We start from the raw sequence: 27,795 nt of genomic DNA on the forward strand, positions 1-27,795 counted from the left end.
ATACCACTATGACATCACTATACCACTATGACATCACACCACTATGACATCATACCACTATGAACATCACTATACCACTATGACATCACTATACCACTATGACATCACACCACTATGACATCACACCACTATGACATCACACCACTATGACATCACTATACCACTATGACATCACACCACTATGACATCACACCACTATGACATCATACAACTATGACATCACTATATATATATGTATATCTGTGTGTATGACTGTGTCCCCCAAGCGTGTCACGATCCTACGGGGTAATATGACCGCACCAGCCAAGCAGACTCTGGCTGGAAAAAGCGCCCAGAGGCGATTCAGTTCGCATGAGTTGCGCTATACAAGTCATTCATTCATTCATTCATTCATTCATTCATTCATTCATACCACTATGACATCACACCACTATGACATCACACCACTATGACATCATACCACTATGAACATCACTATACCACTATGACATCACACCACTATGACATCCTACAACTATGACATCACTATACCACTATGACATCACTATATCAGTATGACATCACACCACTATGACATCACTACACCACTATGACATCACTATACCACTATGACATCACACCACTATGACAACACACCACTATGACATCACTATACCACTATGACATCACGCCACTATGACATCACACCACTATGACATCATACCACTATGAACATCACTATACCACTATGACATCACTATATCACTATGACATCACTATACCACTATGACATCACTATATCAGTATGACATCACACCACTATGACACCACTATGACATCACTATGCCACTATGACATCACTATACCACTATAACATCACACCACTATGACATCACACCACTATGACATCATACAACTATGACATCACTATACCACTATGACATCACACCACTATGACATCTCTATACCACTATGACATCACACCACTATGACATCACACCACTATGACATCACACCACTATGAACATCACTATACCATCACTATATCACTATGACATCACTATACCACCACTATATCAGTATGACATCACATCACTACACCACTATGACATCACTATACCACTATGACATCACTATACCACTATAACATCACACCACTATGACATCACACCACTATGACATCCTACAACTATGACATCACTATACCACTATGACATCACTATACCACTATGACATCACACCACTATGACATCACACCACTATGACATCACCGCTTCTTCAGATACAAGATATATTATACAGGAGTGACATAATAATGTGTGACTGTGGGGGGAGGGGACATTAGAGTGTAAGCTCCTCTGTACAGAGACTGATGTGACTGTGGGGGGAGGGGACATTAAAGTGTAAGCTCCTCTGTACAGAGACTGATGTGATGTGTGGGGGGAGGGGACATTAGAGTGTAAGCTCCTCTGTACAGAGACTGATGTGATGTGGGGGGGAGGGGACATTAGAGTGTAAGCTCCTCTGTACAGAGACTGATGTGACTGTGGGGGGGGCATTAGAGTGTAAGCTCCTCTGTACAGAGACTGATGTGACTGTGGGGGGGGGGCACATTAGAGTGTAAGCTCCTCTGTACAGAGACTGATGTGACTGTGGGGGGGGGGGGCATTAGAGTTTAAGCTCCTCTGTACAGAGACTGATGTGACTGTGTGGGGGAGGGGGACATTAGAGTGTAAGCTCCTCTGTACAGAGACTGATGTAACTGTGGGGGGGAGGGGACATTAGAGTGTAAGCTCCTCTGTACAGAGACTGATGTGACTGTGGGGGGGGGAGTGGACATTAGATAATAATGCTTGCACATTAATGTATAATGGGAATCAGCAGAGCATCACCGTATTAACTAAGCTAGTGGAAGGTTCCATTGCAAAATGAACAGCTACTTTGCCTTTAGTAAATCAACCCCAATGAGTCCACAGCATAAAAGATAAAGAACAGACCCAGAAAGAATAAGGTTTAGGCTCTGCCAGGTTCTTCCCATCAGATGGACTGGGACTAGATCTCAGCCCTGGTATGTAATTCACACAGTTCCACATGTTTCATTTGTGTACATGACCACATTTTGCAAGGCCCAAAGGAACAATTAACTTTATGTCCTGGCAGTTCTGCCACATATTATAGGCCAAGTGCAGAAATTGTTCAGTCTGCAGAAAATGTCACTGTGTTAATAAAATAGGCTGAGCACCTCACAAGAGACTGAATTGTTAATACTAGACTTGGTGTGGAAGTTGTAACTACACTATATTGTCAAAAGTATTGGGACACCTACCTTTACATGCACATGCACTTTAATGGCATCCCAGTCTTAGTCTGTAGGGTTAAATATTGAGTTTGCCCACCCTTTGCAGCTTCAACTCTTCTGGGAAGGCTGTCCACCATGTTTAGGAGTGTGTCTATCGGAATGTTTGACCATTCTTCCAGAAGTGCATTTCCCAATAGAACACCATTGGGATGAATTAGAGCAGAGACTGCAAGCCAAGCCTTCTTGTCCAACATCAGTGCCTGACCTCACAAATGCACTTCTGGAAGAATGGTCAAACATTCCCATAGACACAAGAAAAACAGAAATAGAAGGTGCACACACCTAGTGCATTACCAGAGATAATTTAATAATAATTTGTTTTGTATAAAAGAGGGTACTCACAAAATGCAACTGACAAAAGGCCATAAACACAGTGCATGGACATGCACAGAACACGGGGTACAGCTAACGCTCTTCGGGGGCGCACCCCCTTCCTCACAGCTAGGTAGTACCCACTTTTATACAAAAAAAAATGTATTATTAAATTATCCATCTCTGTTTTCTTGTAGTTCCTTTCGGGTTACCACATCTGAGGAAGGCAGCATCCACCTAGTTTTGGGATACCATATATACCTTTTACACTACCATTTTATCAGATATCTGTCACGTCACACTTTGGAAGACCTATTAGCGCTGGAAGTGAATAGTTGAAGCTGTTATAGCTGCAAAGGGTCGGCCAACTCAATATTGAACCCTACAGACTAAGACTGGAATGCAATTAAAGTTTATGTGCGTGTACAGGCAGGCGTCCCAATACTTTTGGCAATATAGTGTATATATGGTTATTGAGTATTTGAGGTATACTGAGACAGTGGAATTGTAGACCATGTACCGAAACTTTTGGTGATGTAGAATGAGAAAATGCCCCAAAATGTGAAATTTGAAGACACATCAAACTTTGTAGTAAACAGCAAAACAAGTGCACAAAAAGTCGTAGTGTTGCCTAAATAAAAAGATAACATTAAAGCGTATCTATGTTCAAAATGTAAAATTATATCTTTAATTCTACATTTTATTTCAATTATTTTAGCCCACTCCTATTAATCTAAAACCTTGAAGTTTGAAAACTTACTTTGTGAAGGTCCACACACATTTACTTCTTTGAATTATGTGACACATATTCACTATGCCCTGTAAGTAGTCATTGCTGTGTCACACATTTCACAGAGCCTGTCTTCTGAACTACAGAGGTGCTGAGCAGAGGGGTTTCAGAAGGCGGAGTCATAACAGAAATCACTGCTTGCATGGGGCAAGGTACCATGGGATATGTAGTCCTTTAAAAACAAAGTATACAGCAAAGGAAAAGCTGCAAATCATGCAGGGAATCCAGGAAATTGAAGAAAGGGATGGCCAGCAGACAGGCAACACAGACAACAAAGTAAGCTTTTATTGGAAGGTCAAATATAAAAAATGTAATATTGCTGTTACAATATTGATGTTATAAAATGAAAGTGTATGCTGTGACGATAGATTTCCATAAATGATTCAAATTTTACACCTTTTGGAATAAGACATGTTTGAGATAGAATTATTGCTTCTAAAAAGCAAGACCATTTTGTAGAGTTTTTTTTTTGTACATCAGTTTTGAAATAAAGCCACGAGCCTCTGGCTCTCACTACCACTGAGTCTAATAACATAGATTCATGCATTGCACGAATCTATGTTATTATCGCCGCTGCCGCTGTTCTATTCAGATGGTCGGCGCTCATGTCCAGCCATCTGAATAACGGCAGCTGGTTGGCTGTACAGAAGTGCCAACGGCTCTGATAGGCTTTTCCGAGTACAGCCCTCGGGTCCCGGAAGCTTATACAAGGAACGCACTAGGGATGCGCTCCTTGGATAAGACTGACAGGCGTCTCAGCCAATCAGGTTGGCTGATTCTGGCTACCGGTAACCTGATTGGCTGAGACGCCTGTCAGTCATGGAGGGCGGTAGAAGACATCGAGGGACGTGGATGGCTGACTCCAGTAAATGTAAGTGCCGGGCGGGGGGGGGGGGGGGAGGGGCACTTTACAGGGCACATCGGCGACATCAATGGGCACAGTGGCGACAATAGGCACAGTGGGGACAATGGGCACAGTGGGGACAATTAAAGGGCACAGTGGTGACAATAAAAGGGCACAGTGGTGCCAATAAAAGGGCACAGTGGTGACAATTGATGGCACAGTGGCTGTGTTTGATGGCATGGCACAGTGGTGGCAATTAATGGCACAGTGGCTGCGTTTGATGGCATGGCACAGTGGTGACAATTGATGGCACAGTGGCTGCATTTGATGGGCACAGTGAGGCTGCAATTTTTTTTTTCGTTTGCGCCCCCCCAAAAATTTTGAGCACCAGCCGCCACTGCCACTAGACCACCAGGGATGCAAAACACACACTAGACCACCAGGGATGACAGAAATAATGGATGCCAATCAGTGCCCACAATGGATGCCAATCAGTGCCCACAATGGGCATCACTAAGTGGCAGGCATTGTTTGGCACTGATTGGCATCCATTAGTACAACACATACATTAGTGCCACCTATCAGTGCCCATCCATGCCACCTATCAGTGCCCATCCGTGCCACCTATCAGTGCCCATCTATGCCGCCTATCAGTGCCCATCCATGCCGCCTATCAGTGCCCATCCATGCCGCCTATCCATGCCCATCCATGCCGCCTATCCGTGCTGCCTATCCGCGCCGCCTATCCGTGCCCATCCGTGCTGCCTATCTGTGCCCATCCATGCCGCCTATCAGTGCCCATCCGTGCCGCCTATCAGTGCCGCATATTAGTGCCCATCATCAGTGCCCATCAATGCCACCACATCAGTGCCACCTCATCGGTGCCCATCAGTGCCACCTTATCAGTGCCTGTCAGTGCAGTACCATCAGTGCCCATCAGTGAAGGGCTTATTTACAATGTTTTGTAACAGAAACAAAAAATGTTTTACTTTGGGTACAGTGTAGCACGACCACTCAATTGTCATTCAAAGTGCAACAGCACTGAAAGCTAAAAATTGATCTGGGTGGGAAGGTGTATAAGTGCCCTGTATGGAAGTGGTTAAAAAAAAACTGTGTAAAAATAAATAAAATCTAGTAAAATAAATAATATATATATTTTTTAAAGCGCCCCGTCTGGACGAGAGCGCACGCAGAAGCGAACGCATACATGAGTAGCACCCGCATATGAAAACGGTGTTCAAACCACACATGTGAGGTATCGCCGCGATCGTCAGAGCGAGAGCAATAATTCTATCTCTAGACCTCCTCTGTAACTCAAAACATGCAACCTGTAGAATTTTCTAAGTGACGCCTCTGGAGATTTTTAAGGGTAAAAGTTTGACCCCATTCCACGAGCGGGCGCAATTTTGAAGCGTGACATCTTGGGTATCAATTTACTCGGCGTCTATCTTTTACAATATAAAAAAAAATTCGGCTAACTTTTCTGTTGTCTTATTTTTTAATTCTAAAAAGTGTTTTTTTTTTTAAAAGTGCACTTGTAAGACCGCTGCGCAAATACGGTGTGACAAAAAGTATTGCAATGACCGTCATTTTATTCTCTAGGGTGTTAGAAAAAAATGTATAATGTTTGGGGGCTCTAAATTTTCTAGCAAAAAAAAATGTTTTTAACGTGTAAACACAGAGTCGGAAAAACATGCCCGGGGCTTAAGTGGTTAAAGAGAAACTGCAGTCTGCTCACATAATTTGTAATAAAAACATCTTTTCCATTCTTAAGCTTCCCTCTAACCACTTTGCATATTATTATATATATATACTGTGATCAGGGCCGCCATCAGGAATTATGGGGCCCCTTACACAGCTTCAGGCATGGGCCCCCTGGAGCAGAGAACCGGGGGGGGGGGCTGCCGCCTGAAATTGAGAAGCGGGGGGGGGCTGCCGCGAATTGAGAATATATATATATATTTTTTTTTTAAAAAGGGGGTTGCCTTCTGGGGACCTCTGGGCCCTTTAATAATATATATATATATATATATATATATATATATATATATATATATAAAAAAAGAAATTACAAAAAAGGGGGGTTGCCATCCGGGACCTCTGGGCCCTTTAATAAAAATGAAAAAAAGAAACCTCTGGGCCCTTTGATAATAATGAAAAAATCTCTCTCTATATATATATATATAAAAAAATAAACATTTATGAAAAAAAGGGGGGGTTTGCCACACATGGGGCCCTGGGGACCTCTGAGCCCTTTAATAATAAAAAAAAATATATATATATATAAACAAAAATAAAAAAATAAACATTTATAAAAAAAAAGGGGGGGTTTGCCACACATGGGGCCCTGGGGACCTCTGAGCCCTTTAATAATAATAAAAAAAATATATATATAAAAATATAAATATATATATATATATATATATATATATATATATATATATATATATATAAAGACGAAAAAATATATATATAAAAAAAATATATATATAAAAAATATATATTTTTTTATAAAAAATATATATTTTTTTATAAAAAATATATATTTTTTTATAAAAAATATATATTTTTTTATAAAAAATATATATTTTTTTATAAAAAATATATATTTTTTTATAAAAAATATATATTTTTTTATAAAAAAAGGGGGGTTGCCATCCGGGGCCCTTTAATAAAAATAATAATAATAATAATAATAATAATAATAATAATAATAATATTATATATGGGGACCTCCGGACCTCTAAAAAAATTAAAAATGGCCCTTTATTAAAAAATAAAATAAAAATATATAAAAAATATGTTTTTTTTATAAAAAATAAATAAAAAAAGGGGGGTTGCCATCCGGGGCCTCCGGGCCCCTGGGGACCTCCGGACCTCTAAAAAAAAAAAATTGGTCCCTAAAAAAAAGGGGGTTGCCATCCGGGCCCCTGGGGACCTCCGGGCCCCTTACAGGTGTAATGCCTGTACCCCCCTGATGGCGGCCCTGACTGTGATTCTGTACTTGCCAAATATGCTGCAGAAATGTCCCCCTTTACCGAGTTTGGCTGCATCCATTTAAACTGTGGGCAACTGAAGCTGCTGCCTGTTCACTTCCTGGATTTACACCGACACACAGATGCACACCTCCATCCCTGCAGCTTTCATTGACCCTCTTATGACTCATCCCCCCTCCCTTCTTGGAAACCCCCAGAGAATGAGAGAGAGAGAGCTGTGCATAATGTCATGTGGGCTGTATTTATTTATTGGCAAAAAAAATGTTTTACTATCCAAAATGAAAACAACAAGGGCAGAAGATTTAATTGATGGAAAGATGAAAAAATTACTGAAGTTCTGCTTTAAATATATTACTTTAATGACAATAGAATTGTGTCACTCATGGTATTTTATCTGTCTTACGCTTCTGCCATTCCTCTTTCACATACTTAGCTTTAATGAAGTAAAGCGTTGTTCTTATCCTTCCTCTCATGGCTATCATGGGAGCCGGTAACCTTTCAGTGTGTTTTGGAAAATGAGACCTGTGAGCCTCTTGGGTAGAAGAAACCAGTCGGCCACCATGCAAGGTCACCCATTCCTCTCTAGAGCAGGAGACAGGCAAACAAAGACAAAGGACCTGGGTGTACAGGGACATGGCAAGAGACAAGCTGCCTCTCAGCATGAGGTGTCATTAACTTAATTATAAGCAATAATCCTATAGTAAAGAACGTTTTACTATAGAGCACAGCTAACATCAAATGGATAGTAGAAAACAATAGAGACAGCAGGACTATTCTCTTTGGTACATACAATGGAAGATCACTGCCCTATAGTAGCATTCTATTGTCACTGAGGGCATATTACCAGCTGTTATCATCTATTAGATAGGTTTAAACATTAGTATTTTAGTACTATATGTAGAAATGACTGAGATTTATAAAAATTCACCAACACTAAAAACGATTCTCATGGACACTGTAAAGCACTTTTTTCTATTTTATTGTTGTAATTCTCATTTATTCATAAAAACACAGCTAACATTATCCAAGAATGAATATGTCTAAAAAAAAAAAGACATTTGTTTAATTTGTATGTTGTGATGAAAATGTGGAAATAACAAGCGCCCTTCCAGATTTGACAGCTAAAATCCCATATTTAGGCTGTAAAAGCCTCCAAAAACCAATAGGGCACATGTGCTTTTCCCACTCACTTCAAGGGTTAAGCAGATCACAAATGATTAAAGTGCAGGGACTGTCAGGACAGTGACAGCCGAGGGAGCTCTGTTAATGGTTTTCATTTAACCACCACTATCCAAGTGAGATCAGATGTTTGCAGGGTGCATTAACGCTACTTCTCTCCGAAAAGATACTCTTCCTTACGCATAACTTATTTCCCAAGTCTGGGATATGATGTAAGAGCCCACAGTCAGGAATTAGCATAATGGGAATAATAAGAGTAATGTGCTTTAGTTCTGGGTACAGGCTGCAGGGACAGAGAGAAATATAGGCAGAGACTGTCCCATCCTCCTGCCTGTGTCCCCCTCCTCTTCACATCTCTACAATGATCCCCTGGCTCCTATATGCTGCAGCACAGCTCTCAGAGGCTGTGTAGTGACAGGTACAGCAGGGTGTAGAGAGCGGCTGCTCATACAGAGTGGAGTCTGCATGGAACAATAGTGCCTTCCACAGACTCAGCGCAGCATCAGCACCAAGCCTCAGCATCAGCTGTGGAGAAAGGGCTGCTTGCCTTGTCATCTGTGCCTGGGTAAGTACTTGCTTTTCAATTTGTTCTTTATGTCTGACAGTAATGTTAGGTCTCAAGTTATCATTTAAGCTGTCTAAGTAAAACTGAACCAAGGGTAGATTTTTTTTTTTTACAGTAACCATTTGTGGATAGCAAGAATTAGACTAGAACTCACATGGGCAACTTCATATCAATTTTATATAGACGTGTATGTATTTTACACTTGTTGCTCATGAACGTTACACTTTCACGTCTCACAATGCATCCAATGAATGCATAAAATGAATCATTAATACTGTATATACAGGCATACCTCACTTTTAAGTACACAATGTTTTTTTTTTTACTAAAACTAGAAAGCGCAAAATCAGGCTCACTTCTACATAGAAACCAATGAGCTTCTAACCCCAGCTTGTTCAAGAAAGCCTGGTAATAAAACCTGGAAGCTCATTGGTTTCTGTGCAGAAGTGACCCTGATTTTACGCTTTCCAGCGTAAATAAACCCCATTGTGTATTTAAAAGTGGAGTATGCCTGTATAGTGTACACATCCCTGTTGCTTTTGAATATCCAAAAATTACCAAGCTTTTTCTTGTAAAAAAAATCGAAGCCTAAGATTAAGTTATTGTGGTTGTTTTACATCACCCAAACAAAAACCAGCTTCAAGTGAAGACATATCAACTGAGTTCAAGAACACAGTAAAGTATGACGAAACCATACTCACTTTTTAATGGAAGTAAGAGAATACTCAGAGCGTGTTCAGCAGCTGTTTGCAGTGCAGAGTAGAAATGTGCCCCCTTAATTTTTCTGTATCTGACCACATGCACTCTGTAGAAAGGTGTGTGAGCATTTAGGACGTGAGATAACATGGTCAATGACACTCTGGGGTTAATTTACTAAAGGCAAATCCACTCTGCACTACAAGTGCACTGCAAGTACACTTAAGAAGAGCACTGAAAGTGCACTTGGAAGTGCAGTCGCTGTAAATCTGAGAAGTAGATCTGAAATGAGGGGAAGCTCTGCTGATTTTATCATCCAATCATGTGAAAGCTAAAATGCTGTTTTGTTTCCCCTTGCATGTCCCACTTGGATCGACAGCAACTGCACTTCCAAGTGCACTTTCAGTGCAATTGTAGTGCAAAGTGCAGTTGTCTTTAGTAAATAAAACCCTCTAGCACCTATTCACTACAGTATTATGATTGAAATCTCTCAGAAATTTCTCTTGGAGAACTTTTGCCCAAGAAAAGCCAGAACACCAACAGACTGCTGGGAGTTTGGCACATAACTATACATTACTATTATATAGCTGCAGCTTATTCTGAAAGCCTCTGCAAAATGAAGCTGAGCAATCAAGTCTTCAGGTGGTCTCAAAAAACATATTGACGCTCCGCGGGTTAGCTGGCTAAAGCCAGTCTTCAGGAAATTGTAGTTTTTATGTGTTAATCCAGTGATGGGAATTTTTTGTATTGCTGTTTTCTTGGTTCCGTTATGTACAACTCGAACCTGGGATTCTGGTGTACATCCCATCCCTGGAAACTGTTTTATTTACTGGCTTTTCAAACACAGCAGCTGTAGCTGAAGGTACATGAGTAAGAATGTAAAAAATAATCATATATATTTAATGGACAAAAGTATATTCATATATCCCATTGGAGATTATTTATTTCTTATATAACAAGCCTTACATTATATTTTGTTCCTCGCTAGTTTTCCAACAGCACTAAAGATCAGTATGCAATGCTTTTCACAGACAGTATGTGAATTGTAACCATTGCTCTTCCAAAATGTAATGGTTTTGCTGTCAGCTAGGTAAATATGTTTTTTACAGTGTCTAGGTAGGAATATAACAAAATATAGTACAAACTTGAATAAGCTATATGTTGTCTGAATCCAAAGTTTCTGTAAAGGAATGCATTTATTGTCTGGGCCTTTACATTCTGACGGGTAGTTGAAACAGGATATGGACTTTATGAATAAGTTTTACACTAGTTGGGAAAGCTGGTGCTGACTTGTATAACAAGGACACAAAATAGCTTTAATTATCAATCAGGTAAAATCCGATTCCTGTATTTATTGGCGTATAGCACTCAAGCCTCGTACACATGACCGAGTTTCTCGGCAAAAACCAGCAAGAAACTTGCTGGGAGATATTTTTTTGCCGAGGAAACTGGTCGTGTGTACATTTTCGTTGAGGAAACTGTTGAGAAACTTGACGAGCCAAAACGAGAGCATGTTCTCTATTTTCTTGACAGGAATGAAGAAAATTGGCTTGTCGAGTTCCTCGACAGCCTAACAAGGAACTCGACGAGGAAAACGATGTGTTTCGCCCATCGAGTTCCTCGGTCGTGTGTACGAGGGTTCACTTTTTAACCCTGAACATAGAGGGTAAACTGCGCCTGCATGTTATACGCAGGGGGCTGTGGAAAGTTTTTTCACAAAACGTCCCTCTTAAAGTTAGGGTGCGTGTTATACGCCTGTGCATGTTATATGCCGATAAATACAGTAGTTGTCCCTAGTTACTGCATTATGTACTTTACCATTATGCCTTACATTGCATTAGTCTGATTATTTTTGGAACATGTATTTATTGATCCCTCAAGGTAATAGATATCAAGGTGAGCTGTCCTTAACTTCAAGACACAGTCCCGGGTTAGGAAAACCAAATACATTGTATTTGTTATTGATATAGGTTCTAAAAAACAACACCTACTTTTCCTTTAATAGAATGTAGGGCAACCAAGTGCAAAACATTTTTTTTCCATATGCATGCCAAGTCTAAAATGTCCAAGGACAGAGCCAAGCTTTGATGCCTGAAAAGGAGTGGTCTAAAAAAATCAATAAATGAATACATAAATGCAAAAATACATCTGCTCTGATTTTGGCTCGGTTGCCAAAATGTTTATCTGCTCTGGTGACTGATTGATTTCAAAGTAAAAATACATTGTTTTCCATTGGTACAGAATAGGGTCTATTACAAAGTGTATAAACTCAGGGCAAGTAAAAATACTTTCACCCTTCCATGTGTACAAGCACCTTACTAAAAAATTCCAGAGGGTACAAAGGGTGTATTTACAATGCATAATGACGAGTTGGTATTTGGTTCCCAATATGCCATTGCAAAGCAGCTACTGGAGTGAAGTCACTGCATGGAAGCCAGAGGTCTCAGTAGAGGTAATTTATGACTTAAGTGTTCCATTTAATGTTTGGGGAACACATTGGAGGAGCAATGTTTTGTAAATGTAATTAATGTTAATGTTAATTAAATGATTCAGTTCTCCGTACATACATAATGCTTTTAGTGCCGCACCCTAAACTAATTTCTGCAGCCACAAGCGTGATGATTACATATATGTATAAAAAAAATTGAATCAGCACTATGTAGACAAAATATGTACAAAAATTTGGATCATGATAATATACTTTCCATCAGGTTTATAATAAACACCTAGTAACCCAAGTTTGAACTAATTTGGCTTATATATTTGTTCTGTGAGATAGAGTGTAAAAGGACCAATGGCATGCCTTCATGTGTGAAAGAGATGAAGCAGCCAAAGGCATTATTTTATTTACTTGTACTACAAAGTAATATAACATTCGTGCTATTCATATCTCTTTAATGGCGTGACTTGACCTCGGTATACTAATATCACTGTCCAAAGGACTGACTGAGCTCTCAGCTAATCACATTCCTAACAATGGCATTTTTGTCATGTTTAGGTGAAGTAGGACACATACTTTTTAAATTAAATAGAATAAACATCATTTGGAGCGTTTGTTTTATTCCATCTTTGATTTTTGTCACAGTGAATTGCCCTCCCACCATTTCAGGTATATGTAAAAAAAAGTAGAATTTTTGGACTTTTTGCTCATTGATTTTAGTGGTACTATCTGCATTTTATATATTGTTGCATGAACGGTACTGAAGATATTTATCTTTTTTTGTATTATCTGTGCTACTGTCACAAATACACAATTGGGTTGATCTACTAAAGCTGGAGAGTGCAAAATCTGGTGCAGACGCGCATGGTAGCCAATCAAATGTGGAAGCTGGTTGAATTTTATGTAGAGCTGCACCAGATTTTGCACGCTTCAGTTTTAGAAAATCAACCACGTAATTTTTGAAGGTAGTAAATCGAGTAGCAGTGACTATGCCATAACTAGAAAAGGGTAACATTTATTATAATGTCTTCCATCTGAGCTACAGGTTGAAAATCTAAAAATGAAATGTCTCGAAAATACAGGGAAAAAAGGAAATAAGCAGACCCAATGTTATATAAAGCAAGGGAAGATGCCTGAAGTACCTGATCAGATAAATAGGCTGGTCAAGGCAGCAGTGGTATGTGGGTGGGCAAGCAGGACGAGGCTGTGGAAAGCAGCATAAGTAGAGAGTCCAGTCAAGACAGGTCAGTCTCTAAGACAGTTAAACAAGCCACTTTATTATTATTGACAGAAACAAAACAGAAAGTAAGGTTCAAAATCAATCCAGGTGAATAGCCAGGAGCACTGAAAATAGACTCCCAGTGATCACGTGCATGAACACTATTATAGAAATTCACTATGGACTTGGAAGGTTTTAACAGGCTGACATCCCAGTCAATGTAGTGCTTGTAGACCAGTGATGTAAGGTTTAAAAAGCTCTTAAGCCGCGTACACACGATCAGTTCATCCAATGAGAACGGACCGATGGACCGTTTTCATCGGTTAACCGTACCTACACACCATCAGTTAAAAAAACGCGGTGATATAAAACACAACGACTTGCTGAAAAAAAACGAAGTTCAATGCTTCCAAGCATGCGTCAACTTGATTCTGCGCATGCGTGGATTTTTAACCGATGGTCGTGCCTACTAACGATCGGTTTTGTCCTATCGGTTAGGAATCCATTGGTTAAATTTAAAACAAGTTGTTTTTTTTTTAACCAATGGTTAAATAACCTATGTGGCCCACACACGATCGGTTTTGACCGATGAAAACGGTCCATCAGACCGTTGTCCTCTGTTTAACCTATCGTGTGTACGAGGCCTAAGCGTGTACCAGTCTCTTCATAAAACCACAGTGATGCTTGTATCATCTGAGATTTGGCTACTTGTATAAGTCCAACATGTGAACAAAAAGTCAGAAAAATTCATCACAGCTGGTGAGTAGGTCCCCTTTCCGAAGAGGTTTCTTTTTAACATCACCATTTTTCAATTAAACAGTTGAACCAAATCAGAAGACATAGCTGGGTGCTGATCATCAGTTGAATGAGTAGGCAAAGGGGGAAGCTGATTTTGGTATTAGTTAGGTGACACAGGCAAAGCTGGAGGTAAGTCAGGTAATATAAGTGGAAGCAATTCTACAGAAATTGTCAGGTTTCGCAGTAGATTACATGGTAGAGAAGGAGGCAGAACATAAGATAGATATCTTGGTAGAGGCAGGTCAGGTCCCGGTGGCACTAATCCGGACAGGTCTTTAGGACAATCAGGTGGTACAAGTGGAGGCAAGTCTAGCGTTGGATCAGGAAGCATGGTTCTGGTTTTAAGCTAAATCAGGTGGAACAGTATAAGACAGTTCTGATACTTAACGCGGACCTTTAGTCATTTTTTTCAACTTTCCACCTAGTAAATCTTCTGCCCTTGTTGTTTTAACTTTGGATAGTAAAATGTTTTTTTTCCTGCAATTAAATACCTTATACAGCCCGCTTCCTGTTTCTTGTCTGGTAAAAAGCCTAGGCTTATGACATCATGCACAGCTCTCTCTCACTCTCGTGAGAGTTTTCCAGGAAGGGAATGGGGATGAGTCATAAGAGAGCCAATGAAAGCTACAGGACTGCAGAGCTGGAGGTGTGCATCTGTGTGTCTGTGTAAATCCAGGAAATGAACAGGCAGCAGCTTCAGCTGCCCACAGTTGAAATGGTTGCAGACTTCTGCAACATATTTGGCAAATACAGAATCATAGTGTATATAAAATAATATGCAAAGTGGTTAGAGGGAGGCTTCAGAATGGCAAAGATGTTTTTATTGCAAATTATGTGAGCAGACTGTAGTTCCTCATTAGTACATTCTGCCAGGGATGCATGTTGGTACAAGTGTGGGGCTATGTCAGATAGTCTATGTAGATCTGAATTCAAGTGCAATATGGTTCTGAACCATATGGCACTTGTAAATGTAGGTCTGAAGTTAGACCAGTTGGAACATGAGTAGGATCTTCCACAAAGTTTGCTGTAGTATTAGAATTGTGGCCTTTTAGATCCATTGACATATCAGAATATACCCCACTAGGGTTGACAAATGCAATGGGATATATATTTTCAAAGAAGAGCTAATCACAAGTGACAGTGGTAATTTTTTTAAGGTCTTACTAACGCACCTAGTGGGTGTTCCAATTTCCCAAGGCACCAGAAGCCCAGTGGGATTTTCTAAGCAAGCATTTGCATAATTTATCATTGGCAGTGGGGAAAATTCAATGGCAACTGACTTTGGGACCAACTAGCAAAGCGCTGACTTTAATTGATGTTTGACACTAGCAGCTTCAGGACAGTAATTGAAAAATGATTGTTGAATAGCAGACCACATCTCAGAAGAACTGTAGAAAGAACTTTGAGAGAGGCCTACATACAAAAAAATAGGCTTTAACTAGACAGGCAGAAACAGACAAATCTTCAGAAAGGTGAGAAGAGACAATATACAGTAGGTGTTTGTGATATTGTGCTTTTAGCACAACAGCGTCGCGCTGATACTCGGCGACATGGTGCCGAGATCTCGCCGACATCTCGCACTCACTGGAATAGTGACAGCACATCCCAGCAAGCGCGTCATAGAAGCGACGGGAGATCCGACTTGGATTCCCGCCAATTCTACACGTGTGCGGCGTTTGTTATGAATCCTGAGGGGGAAGTCCCCGCCGGATTTTAAATAAAAATCCGGCATGGGTCCCCCCCTCAGGAGCATACCGGGCCCTTAGGGGTAGGGGGTCCCCCTACAATCCATACCAGACCCGTATCCAAAGCACGCTACCCGGCCAGCCAGGAAGGGAGTGGGGACGAGCGAGCGCCCCCCCCTCCTGAGCCGTACCAGGCTGCATGCCCTCAACATGGGGGGGTTGGGTGCTCTGGGGCAGGGGGGCCCACTGCGGCCCCCCCACCTAAGAGCACCCTGTCCCCATGTTGATGAGGACAGGGCCCCTTCCCGACAACCCTGGCCGTTGGTTGTCGGGGTATGCGGGCGGGAGGCTTATCGGAATCTGGGAGCCCCCTTTAATAAGGGGGCCCCCAGATACCGGCCCCCCACCCTAAGTGAATGAGTATGGGGTACATCGTACCCCTACCCATTCACCTGCAAGAAAAGTGGTAAAAACACAAATAAACCACACAGTGTATTAAAATATTTTATTAGTCTGCTCCGGAGGCCGCCCCCTGTCTTCTTTATTAGCTCTTTTACCAGGGGGAGCTTCTTCTTTGACGTCTTCGGGTGGGTGGGGGCCGCCGTCTGGTTCTCTTCCACCGCCGGGGGGGGGGTGGCTTTTAAAAAAGCCCCCACCCCCCGGCGGGTTTCCTCCGGCGTCTTCGGCGGGGCTCTTCTTCTTCCGCTATCCCAACGGGTCTTCTCCGCTATCCGGGGGGTCTTCTCAACTCTCCGGGGGTCTCCTTCTATGTTCGCCGCTCTCCGCTGTTGACTCGTCGCACCCCGGTTCTTCGTCTCGCAGTCCGGTCCCTTCTTCCGTGCTGTACGTCTTCTTCCGTGCTGTGAGTTCTTCTTCCGTGCTGTGACGTCATGTTCTTCACTTCTCTTCTTCTCCCGATGTTGACACGCCGGTCCTTCTCGCTGAAATGACGGATGCGCGCCTTGCATCGGACCTATATAGGCCTCACAGTCCCATCATGCTCTGTACCTACCCATGTGATACCTACCAGGGTTGTCGGGAAGGGGCCCTGTCCTCATCAACATGGGGACAGGGTGCTCTGAGGTGGGGGGGCCGCAGTGCGCCCCCCTGCCCCAGAGCACCCAAACCCCCCATGTTGAGGGCATGCAGCCTGGTACGGCTCAGGAGGGGGGGGGCGCTCGCTCGTCCCCACTCCCTTCCTGGCTGGCCGGGTAGCATGCTTTGGATACGGGTCTGGTATGGATTGTAGGGGGACCCCCTACGCCGTTTTTTTCGGCGTAGGGGGGCTCTCCTTACAACCCATAACAGACCTAAGGGCCCGGTATGCTCCTGAGGGGGGGACCCATGCCGGATTTTTATTTAAAATCCGGCGGGGACTTCCCCCTCAGGATTCATAACAAACGTCGCACACGTGTAGAATTGGCGGGAATCCAAGTCGGATCTCCCGTCGCTTCTATGACGGCTCTGTCTCCATCGCGGCAAGCCAGCTCGGCGCTGGCTCCCGCGATGGGGCTCGTAGGTGCTCAATCTCGCCGAGAAAGAGAGCGAGATTGACACAAAATCGGGTTCACCTACTGTACAGGACCTTGGCAGAAGCAGGCTGGGATGCAAACAGGAACTCATTAGATGTAGGCTAGCTAAAAGATGTAGGCTAGCTAAAAGACTGGACCTCACCAAATTGAAAGATGGCCAGCAGATCTTAACAGACATAGGGACAAGATATGTCGTCAGCACCTTGACAAGCTACTTTTAAAAGCTCTTTTTTATTGTATGACCACATAAAAAGACAACTTCATCGTCATGAAGATTTCATGTGTGATCCTGAAACATTGGCTCTCTATTTGGTCATATATAAAAGAAAACTTTACTTTAGAACAGTGGTTCTCAACCCTCTAGTGCCGTGACCCCTTGATAAAAATTTCCCAAGTTGTGGGGACCCCTAACAGTAGTTGGGATGAGTGGCAATGCTGGGGAGAGTTCTGATTGGCCAATTTAATTGCTCTTGATCAAGGTCATCTGCTGATCTAAGAACTGTAGTGGGGACTTTTAATGGCAACTCTAACCACAGGTAGTGTTACTCTCTATGTCTCCAGCTTTGTGGTCTCTCGCTGCTTTAGAAGCAAACTTGTAGGTGTGCTGAAGCAAACTTGTAGATGTGCTGAAAACATCTTATCTATGTTAAAGACTATGACTAGTTGAGAGAGTATGGAGACAGCTTAGAAGTCAGTCAAGTTAATAAACAGTGCCAAGCTCAGCCTTTTGCCAAGTTAGGGCAGGTGGCTGAGTTATGTGTTTCAGGCACATAGGCCAGGGTCAAGCAAAACATTTTTTTTCCCATCACCATTTTACCTGAATATTGGTGTGTTTGTTTTTTTTGAAAATAAGTCCCTGTACTAGATTTTATGTCAATGATACATGCTGAGACAGGTGTGGGACTATGTCAAATAGTCTATGCAGAACTAAAATCAGGTGAAGTGGCACAGATGAAAAGCAGACATTGATCTGTATCATCTGGCACTTGGAAATGTAGGTCTGATATTAAACCTGTTGAGTGGGATCCGAATTTTGGCCTTTAAGATCAATTAAGTATACTCCACTGGGTTTGGCAAATGCAATGGAACATAGCCTTCTAGAGGGCTGATAAGGGTCCCTGTGTGGCCCCAATACATTGTCCATGTAGTCATACAATAATAAAGAGCTTTGCACATAAGAAACAAGCTTGTTCGTGTGCTGACAGCATATCTTATTCATGTTATTCACCGTGACCAATTGGGAATTGTTATAGCAGCCTTGTATCCATATGGTTGGATTCCAGTATGGTGTGCGAAAGGAAGGTACGCCATCTTAGCAGACACAGGGTGCACAGTGTATGGGACCTCAGCAAAGGCTGGATAGCAGTAAACAAGTTTAGAAGTGTCAAGAAGACAATGAAGTGAGGTAAAATGTGAACACTTGGCAGACATTGGCTTGGCTCCAGCAGACTCCAAGCAGCATTCAAACCAAATTCAGTAGGGGTGTCCCTTGCAGTAGCAGTCAGCTTTTAATCCCAAAAGTGGTATCAGTTTGTGTAAATGCTACTACCACTGCTACAAGCTTAGATTTAACAGTGTAAGAACTTGACATAATACCTAAGAACAAAAGGTGTCCCCTCTCAGGAACACAAGGTCATAAAGGCTGTTTAGACACCACTCAAGGTATTAAGCATTGCTAAGCGCCGCCTTATTCCAACCCGAAGGAAGGTGACTGAGTTATATGATTGGGTAGATAGCCCAGGTTCAGGCAACAAGCCTTTTGTTGGCTTCTGAAAATTGGATTGTTTGGTTTGTGGCAAGAGAGTCTGTGTACTTTATGTTAAATCAGATTCATTTTAACACCAAATACTTGTATATATGTTAACTTTAATGACCCATACCATCAAGGAAGTCTATACTGCATTCTATTTTTCAGCACAGTTATCACATCTGAAAAATATATTCAGCACACATTATCAGTATAAATATAGCTGTTGTAGAGCCAGAGAAAGCAGGTGACATGCATTGCAAGGCAAAAAAATGTAACATCATATGTGAGAATAGTCACATATGTGCATCATCCTGTAGAAAAGGAGAAGCAAGGTAAATATGTCAGGCCAGGATAAGATCAGAGACAATACCAAGAACAAGATCCAATATAAAGGATGCAGGCGCACAGAAGGCACACATTTACAGACCAGACCAATTTCTTAGCAAATATTTGCTTGCTTTGAGAGGTTTAAATAGACTCTGAACTCAGTCAATCAAGACATATTTCTTGGAGCTATATACTGCTGATCAGGTCCTGACAGGTACTAGTGTCTTCTAAAACACAGCGGTGCTGGATGAGCTGTCTGGTATCACCTGTGGTTCATTACATAAAGTAAGTCAGTCATGAAAACAGAAAATTGTATCAAATACTTACAGAATTTTCCTTTCCTGGTGCCAATACATGATAGCATACATGTGGTAGTATATTACCATGGAAAGATGCCAGAAAAAATGAAACTTGTATCAGATACTTACTATAATTTTCCTTTTTTGGCGGCAATTCGTGGCAGCATACTACCATATGTATGCTGTCATGTTGGCACCAGGAAAAAACATTTAGGCCCCATTCACATGACACATATGTTGCGGCCATGGCTTACAGCATGGGGTCCGTTGCGTCCCTGTTCACCAATTCAGGTGTAAATCAGGTCCGAATTTTTGTCTGACTTTGCACCTGAATTCGAACCAAAGACGGACAGGACCCTTTTTAAGTTCAGACTGCGGCCGCCCAGGAGCTATGTGAAACGGCTCAATTTCTGAAAATATTATTATTATATGGCTGTTTTTGGTTTTAGGACCAAGTGACACTGGAACGAGTGTGTTCCATTCATTTCAATGATCAAATGATCATGGAAAATGTGTGTAAATCCTACTTTTTCAGATGGCATTGTGGTACCATGCAGTTTGCATCTGCAAGAAGCATTTTGGTTGCCCTTAACAAGCAGTTAGCACCCACACAAGACTTGCAAGGCCAGCGCCTTTATGTGCAGTGTGGGAAACATGCAGAGCATGCCTTATCTGCACCATGTTTCAGTGTGGGCCCTTAAAGTGTATGTGAAGCCAAACCCCTTTTTTTGCTTTGAACAGAACTGGAAGAGATTAGAACCTCCATTCTCTTCCTGTCCAGATGACAACAGTTTCACCAGGCAGGAAGGGTAAATATCCAACAGCAGCATAGAAACAAATTGAAATGCTATTTTGTCAGTATAGGATTATAGGGAGGCAAAAAATCCAGTTAGATATACAGGGCCAGATCCACATACATGTAGAACGGCGCAGCGTATCAGAGATACACTATGCCGCCGTACCTTACCTGGCGCATTTTCGAATCCTCAGCGATTTCGCGCCGTAAGTTACGGTGGCGTAGTGTATTTCTGGCGGCGGATTTGAAATTGGGCGGGTTGGGGCGGGTTTCATTTAAATGAAGCGCGTCCCCGCGCCGAATGAACTGCGCATGCGTCGTCCCGAAATTTCCCGCCGTGCATTGCACTAAATGACGTCGCTAGGACGTCATTTTTTTAACTTTGACGTGAGTTACATCCATCCCCATTCACGGACGACTTACCCCAAAAAAAAAAAAAACAATATCGAATGACGGCCATACTTAACATGGCAATTCTATGTATACGCCGCAAAATACCAGCTTTAACTATACGCCGGAAAAAGCCGACTCCAGACGACGTTAGAAAATGCGACGGACGCGCGTACATTCGTGGATCGACGTAAATCGCTAATTTGCATACCCGACACGGAAAACGCTACCCAGCGGACGCCGAAGTATTGCAAATTAGATCCGAAGGCATACGAAGACGTACACCTGTCGGATCTAACCCAGAAGCCGTCGTATCTTGTTTTGAGGATTCAAAACAAAGATACGACGCGGGAATTTTGAAATTAAGCGGCGTATCAATAGATACGCCGGCGTAATTTCTTTGTGAATCTGGCCCACAGTATATTGCTGTCCATGTTGCAAATATTCTCTCACTTTCTGCCTGGTGAAACAATTATTACCAGGACAGAAAGTGAGGGAACATCTCTTTAATGGAGTCCTGTATAGCAGAAAAACATTACATGGATTCTAATCCTCCACCATTCAATCCAATAATTAAAAATAAAAAGTTTACTCTGGATATAAACTTTTTGATGCTTTCTGAGTCACTGACTTGGGACAAATATTCATTAGGAAAGTTAGAGATACATATAAAATGTTCCAACTTTATACTGTCTTCACTTGCTGCGTGCTTGTTAAGGTATGTGACTCAGGAATTATTAAGACCAGAGATAGCCAGGGATCTAGATTTTTGAGAAAAAGGCTAACAGCTTTCGTGTTCTAAAAAATGACGTTTTTAAGGGTCTAGAGTCTAGAGACGTTTTTTTCAACCTGATCATTAAAACGGCCTTGCCTACACATGATCGTGAAAAAAAATGCTCAAGCAAAGCGCGGTGACATACAACACGTACGACGGCACTATAAAGGGGAAGCTCCATTCGGATGGTGCCACCCTTTGGGCTGCTTTAGCTGATTTTGTGTTAGTAAAAGACGATTTGCGATTTTCTGTCTGTTACAGCATGATGAATGTGCTTACTCGAACGGTAGTTTTACCAGAACGAGCACTCCCCTCTCATAACTTGCTTCTGAGCATGCGCTTTTTTACACGTCGTTAAAGCCCACACACAACCATTTTTTACAACCTTAAAAACGACAACGTTAAAAACGTTGCGAAAAAATAGAGCACGTTCGAAATTTTTAATGTCCATTTTTTAGATCGTGAAAAATGCTTTGAAGCCCACACACGATCATTTTTAATGACATTAAAAAAAAACTTCATTTTTTAGAACCTGAAAAACGGTCGTGTGTACGCGGCATAAGACTGACTTCATCATAAATGTTTATTTTAAAATGTTTTGTTCTCATAACCAGTACTTAGAGTGATATCCGTTTGCTGGAAATGTATAGTTACCTATTTTTCTAAACTTAGGGCCAATTCATGCCACATGAATGCTTGCCAACACAGTCCCAACACATGGACAAGACAATTTACCTTATGTCCTATTTGGTTCACACCAACACATTGCGTTGGTTTGCACTGCAAAAAATAAAGCAGGATACATTTTTGGGTAGCATGTTGCAATTCACTGAAGTTGAATGAAATGTAATTTTGTAACATTTCATTAAAGTTTAAACGAAGAAAATGTAAACACTGTGGTGCTCTGTAATAGTGTTTTGCACTGCCCCTACACAACACACCAGTGGGCAGAGCATAACTTATGCATACTGGTGAATGGACCCTTATATATCTTATATATATATTTATTATGTTTACAGCTCAGTTAATTCATTTCCCTTTTTATTTACCATCACCATTGCTACAAACAATTTTGTGCTTTGCAGTTTTATTGAATGTGTATCGTGTTGTCACATTTAAATGTATGTAAAATAATTGAACATTTCCTGATCATTTGATAGAGTTCAGGCTTAGATAATGTATAAAAACCATGCTTATTATTGTAAGCAAATCTTGGCATGAAATTTCCTCTTGTTAAATGTGATGTATGTTACATCTGTTTTCACTGCTTGCTTTTTATTGATTTTCTTTTGAATTCCCTCAGAGGTACATTAAAAGAAATTCAAATTATTATTGCCAATAAAACACCTACTAGTGTTAGGAAAGAGAAAATTGAATTAAGTGACATTTGTACCCAATCCATCTCTGGTGACAAGATAAAACTATACAGATACTTTTTGTTCCATTTGGCATGGACACAGATACAATAGACGTGCATGCAATACATAGGTAATAATTAAATCAGTACAAAGGCATAAAATATAGATGGATGGACAAACACGGAATTTATAAAACTATCATTTTAAAAATATCAGTGAATATATAATGAATAATAATGTAATGCCGCGTACACAAAACCATTTTTCAGGTTGTAAAAAATTATGTTTTTTTTAATGTCATTAAAAAATGATCGTGTGTGGGCTTCAGAGCATTTTTCGGGTTCTGAAAAACGGGCCAAAAAAAATTCGAACACGCTCTATTTTTTAACAAAGTTTTTAACTTTGAAGTTTTTCGGGTTGTAAAAAATGGTCGTGTGTGGGCTTTAGAGCATTTTTCGGGTTCTGAAAAACGGCCCAAAAAAAATTCGAACACGCTCTATTTTTTAACAAAGTTTTTAACGTTGAAGTTTTTCGGGTTGTAAAAAATGGTCGTGTGTGGGCTTTAACGACGTGAAAAATCTGTGCATGCTCAGAAGCAAGTTATGAGACGGGAGCGCTCGTTCTGGTAAAACGACCGTTCATAATGGAGTAAGCACATTCATCACGCTGTAGCAGACAGAAAAGCGCGAATCGTCTTTTACTAACACAAAATCAGCTAAAGCAGCCCAAAGGGTGGCATCATCCGAATGGAACTTCCCCTTTATAGTGCCGTCGTACGTGTTGTATGTCACCGCGCTTTGCTAGAGCATTTTTTTTTCACGATCCTGTGTAGGCAAGGCCGTTTTAATGATCGGGTTGAAAAAAACGTTGTTTTTTCTAGAGCCTGAAAAACTGCATTTTTTACAACCCGAAAAACGGTCGTGTGTATGCGGCATTAGGTAAAGTCCTGAATGTTCCAATATAGAAAGGTAGTCATTTCAAATTGAAATTTAGGAGTTATACTAATGGCCTATTCACACCTATGCATTTTTCTTTTATGTGCTTTTCAGTCAAATGAGATGCTCATTAAGACACGTATTGACATTTAATTCGAAATGTGCATTGCAACACATGTTAAAAATATGCTACAATGCACATTAATGTACACAGATGTGCGGTGATAAGCCTTTTGATATATCTCCATTGATTTCAAGCTCTCATTCCAAATTAAGCATGCCTTCCCTGCTACAGCACTTAAAGGGTTAATTTTATTTATTTTTTTATTAACCCTGCAGCACCAAGGAGACCTCTCTGAATGCACGGCTATTCTGGCATTGGTCCAAACCTATGTCTTCTTGGGAAGGGCCATGAGGTTATTCTATTTCTGAGCGAGCGCCCGGGAATGTTACATATTTATAGGAGGTACAGGAACAGCATAAAGTGAAATGATGTTGGAGCATTATTACTGAAATAAATCAGGGATATGCACAGTTCCAGTCAGCTCTGGCAGCCTCCCCCTGACCGAGTGTGAGAGTATGCAGAACAAACTAGGGTTGTGGGATACAATTGAAAACAGTGATGTATGACCTCAAATTATATGCCTCTGTGATTTGGGGGATGCCAGCAACCAAGTTAACTGATATAGAGACATATGCTGGCAAATTGTTTTTTAGCTGCAATGGTTTTTCATACTACATTTCGTCCCTGTAAGCCAGAGTTTATAGAAGCATGCTCTTGTTGTATCTGGACATCTTCCAAACAATTCTATCTAAAGGTAATTTGAGGATTTCTAATAAAACAGTCCATAGAGCAGGGCGCAATAACCTACAGCTCCTAATCACATGCCAGTTTTCATTCGCAGTTTGAGTAGTAATAACAATGAAAAATGATTTCTAATTGGTCGGTATGCCTTTTCTGTTGTTGTAGACAATATTTTAGACAGTGATTAGGGTCTACATTAAACAACATGCAGTTATTGATTAGTGACTTTAAAGCTGAAGTTTAGGTATGGCAATTATTACATAGCTGCATTGGACTAGCTTGTACCAATGTAAATATGTATGTGTCATACCTGTGGGATCCCCATGGAAGCTGTAAATCACTGTAGTAGGCACCGCTACTACATTGATATTAGCTAGCTTTCAAATTCACACAGGCTTGCATTTTCACAATTAATTCAAACTGTTCTCTTGGAGGTGGAGATCGTGACATCACTGCCCACCTCTTATTATTTTTCAGTCATTGAGAAAATACAAAGGGTTCCCTGAATGATAGGCAAAGTGTTCAAGTAGATGACCACACTCCAATATTCAGAGAAAATATAGCTTTATTCCATAAAATCCATTAAGACATCAAGCACAAGAAGCAGCACGGTTGGTGCGTTTCACAAAGTAATTTGCTCAATTCGTGAAACAAATTCATAACCAACCTAGGTGATTAAGTGAATTACTTTGTGAAACGCGTCAACAACGCTGCTTCTTGTCCTTATGTATCGTGTCTTCTTGATGTCTTTATGGATTTTATGGAATAAAGCTATATTTTCCCCTAAGGATTAGAATGCGATCATCTCTGTGTACACTTTGCCTGTTTTATCCAGACCTCGGACTGGACTGGCACCTGCACTTAAGAGAGAGGATTACATAACCTGGAGCTGGTTTGCTCTTTTTACTCCCTGAATGGCACCCATGCTGTGCCCAGCAAGTGACCCAAAGTGTTTAGAATGCAGAAGGGCAACTGCTTGGCACAGAACCTCGAAAGCTAGTGGAGATCACAATAGTAGTGGTGCTTACTACAGTGATTTCCAGCTCCAACAAATATAGTACATATATAATTACATTAATTTAACCACTTACCCCCCGGAACATATTGCTGCCTAAAGACCAGAGTACTTTTTGCGATTCGGGACTGCGTCGCTTTAACAGACAATTGCGCGGTCGTGCGACGTGGCTCCCAAACAAAATTGGCGTCCTTTTTTTCCCACAAATAGAGCTTTCTTTTGGTGGTATTTGATCACCTCTGCGTTTTTTATTTTTTGCGCTATAAACAAAAATAGAGCGACAATTTTGAAAAAAATGAATATTTTTTACTTTTTGCTGTAATAAATATCCCCCAAAAATATATAAAAAAACATTTTTTTTCCTCAGTTTAGGCCGATACGTATTCTTCTACATATTTTTCGTAAAAAAAATCGCAATAAGCGTTTATTGATTGGTTTGCGCAAAAGTTATAGCGTTTACAAAATAGGGGGTATTTTTATGGCATTTTTATTAATATTTTTTTTACTAGTAATGGCGGCGATCAGCGATTTTTTTTTCGGTATTGCGACATTATGGCGGACACTTCGGACATTTTTGACACATTTTTGGGACCATTGGCATTTTTATAGCGATCAGTGCTATAAAAATGCATTAGATTACTATAAAAATGCCACTGGCAGTGAAGGGGTTAACACTAGGGGGCGGGGAAGGGGTTAAGTATGCCTGGGTGTGTTCTTACTGTGGGGGGGGGGTGGCCTCACTAGGGGAAACACTGATTTTCTGTTCATACATTGTATGAACAGAAAATCAGCATTTCCCTTGCTGACAGGAACGAGAGCTGTGTGTTTACACACACAGCTCCCGTTCCCCGCTCTGTACCGGGCGATCGCGTGTGCCCGGCGGCGATCGCGCCCGCCGGGCACACGCACGGGAGTCGGGGGCGAGCGGGGAGCGCGCGCGCGCGCCTCCGGCGGCGCGCGCGCGCGCGCCTCCGGCGGCGCGCACGCGCCCCCTAGTGGCGGCTATACGATAGGACGTATAGCTTCGGGCTCTCGCCCAGGAGAGCCGACCTGCCGCCGTATAATGACGGTGCGCGGTCGGCTACTAGTTAAGCTGGACCAATGTAACTATGTAAAATTTCCCATACTTGGAATTCTTATTTAACCACTTGAGATCCACGCTATGGTCGAAAGACGTCCACAGCGCGGCTCTCAAGTGACGGGTGGACGTCCCTGGACGTCCTGTTGTAGTTGTTCCCTGTGCGCGCCACGGGGAAAAAACGTGCCCGGCGCATCGTTCGGGAGCCGATGCGAGTGCCTGGCGGCCGCGATGTCCGCCAGACACACGCGATCATCGGTTACACAGCAGAGACGTGGAGCTCTGTGTGTAAACACAGAGCTCCACGTGCTGTCAGGGAGAGAGGAGACCGATCTGTGTCCCTTTACATAGGGACACAGCATCGGTCACCTCCCCCAGTCAGTCCCCTCCCCCCACACAGTAAGAACACAATGAGGGAATACATTTAACCCCTTCATCACCCCCTAGTGTTAACCCCTTCACTGCCAGTCACATTTATACAGTCATTAGTGCATTTTTATAGCACTGATCGCTGTATAGATGTGAATGGTCCCAAAATTGTGTCAAAAGTGTTCGATACGTCCGCCGCAATATCGCAGCCCTGACAAAAAAATCGCAAATCGCCGCCATTACAAGTAAAAAAAAAAAAAATCATAAATCTATCCCCCATTTTGTAGGCGCTATAACTTTTGCGCAAACCAGTCGCTTATTGCGATTTTTTTTTATACAAAAATACGTCGACAAATACGTATTGGCCTTAACTGAGAATTTTTTTTTTTTTTTTTTTTTTAAAAATGGGATATTTATTATAGCAACAAGTATAAAATATATATATATTTTTTTAAATTGTCGCTCTTTTTTTGTTTATAGCGCAAAAAATAAAAACTGCAGAGG

General features: G+C 41.5%; 1 protein-coding gene across 1 annotated transcript in view; it reads left to right on the forward strand.

Moving 5' to 3' along the window:
* The first annotated feature begins 8,783 nt into the window (after nt 1–8,783).
* Nucleotides 8,784–27,795, forward strand: part of ECEL1 (endothelin converting enzyme like 1) — a 153,504-nt gene continuing 134,492 nt past the window's right edge. Inside the window, exon 1 of the mRNA XM_040349682.1 lies at nt 8,784–9,024. The gene's annotated coding sequence lies outside the window, so the exon portion shown is untranslated. The remainder of the gene's footprint in view (nt 9,025–27,795) is intronic.

This window comes from Rana temporaria, chromosome 4 (genome assembly GCF_905171775.1).
Source record: "Rana temporaria chromosome 4, aRanTem1.1, whole genome shotgun sequence".
Taxonomy (NCBI): domain Eukaryota; kingdom Metazoa; phylum Chordata; class Amphibia; order Anura; family Ranidae; genus Rana; species Rana temporaria.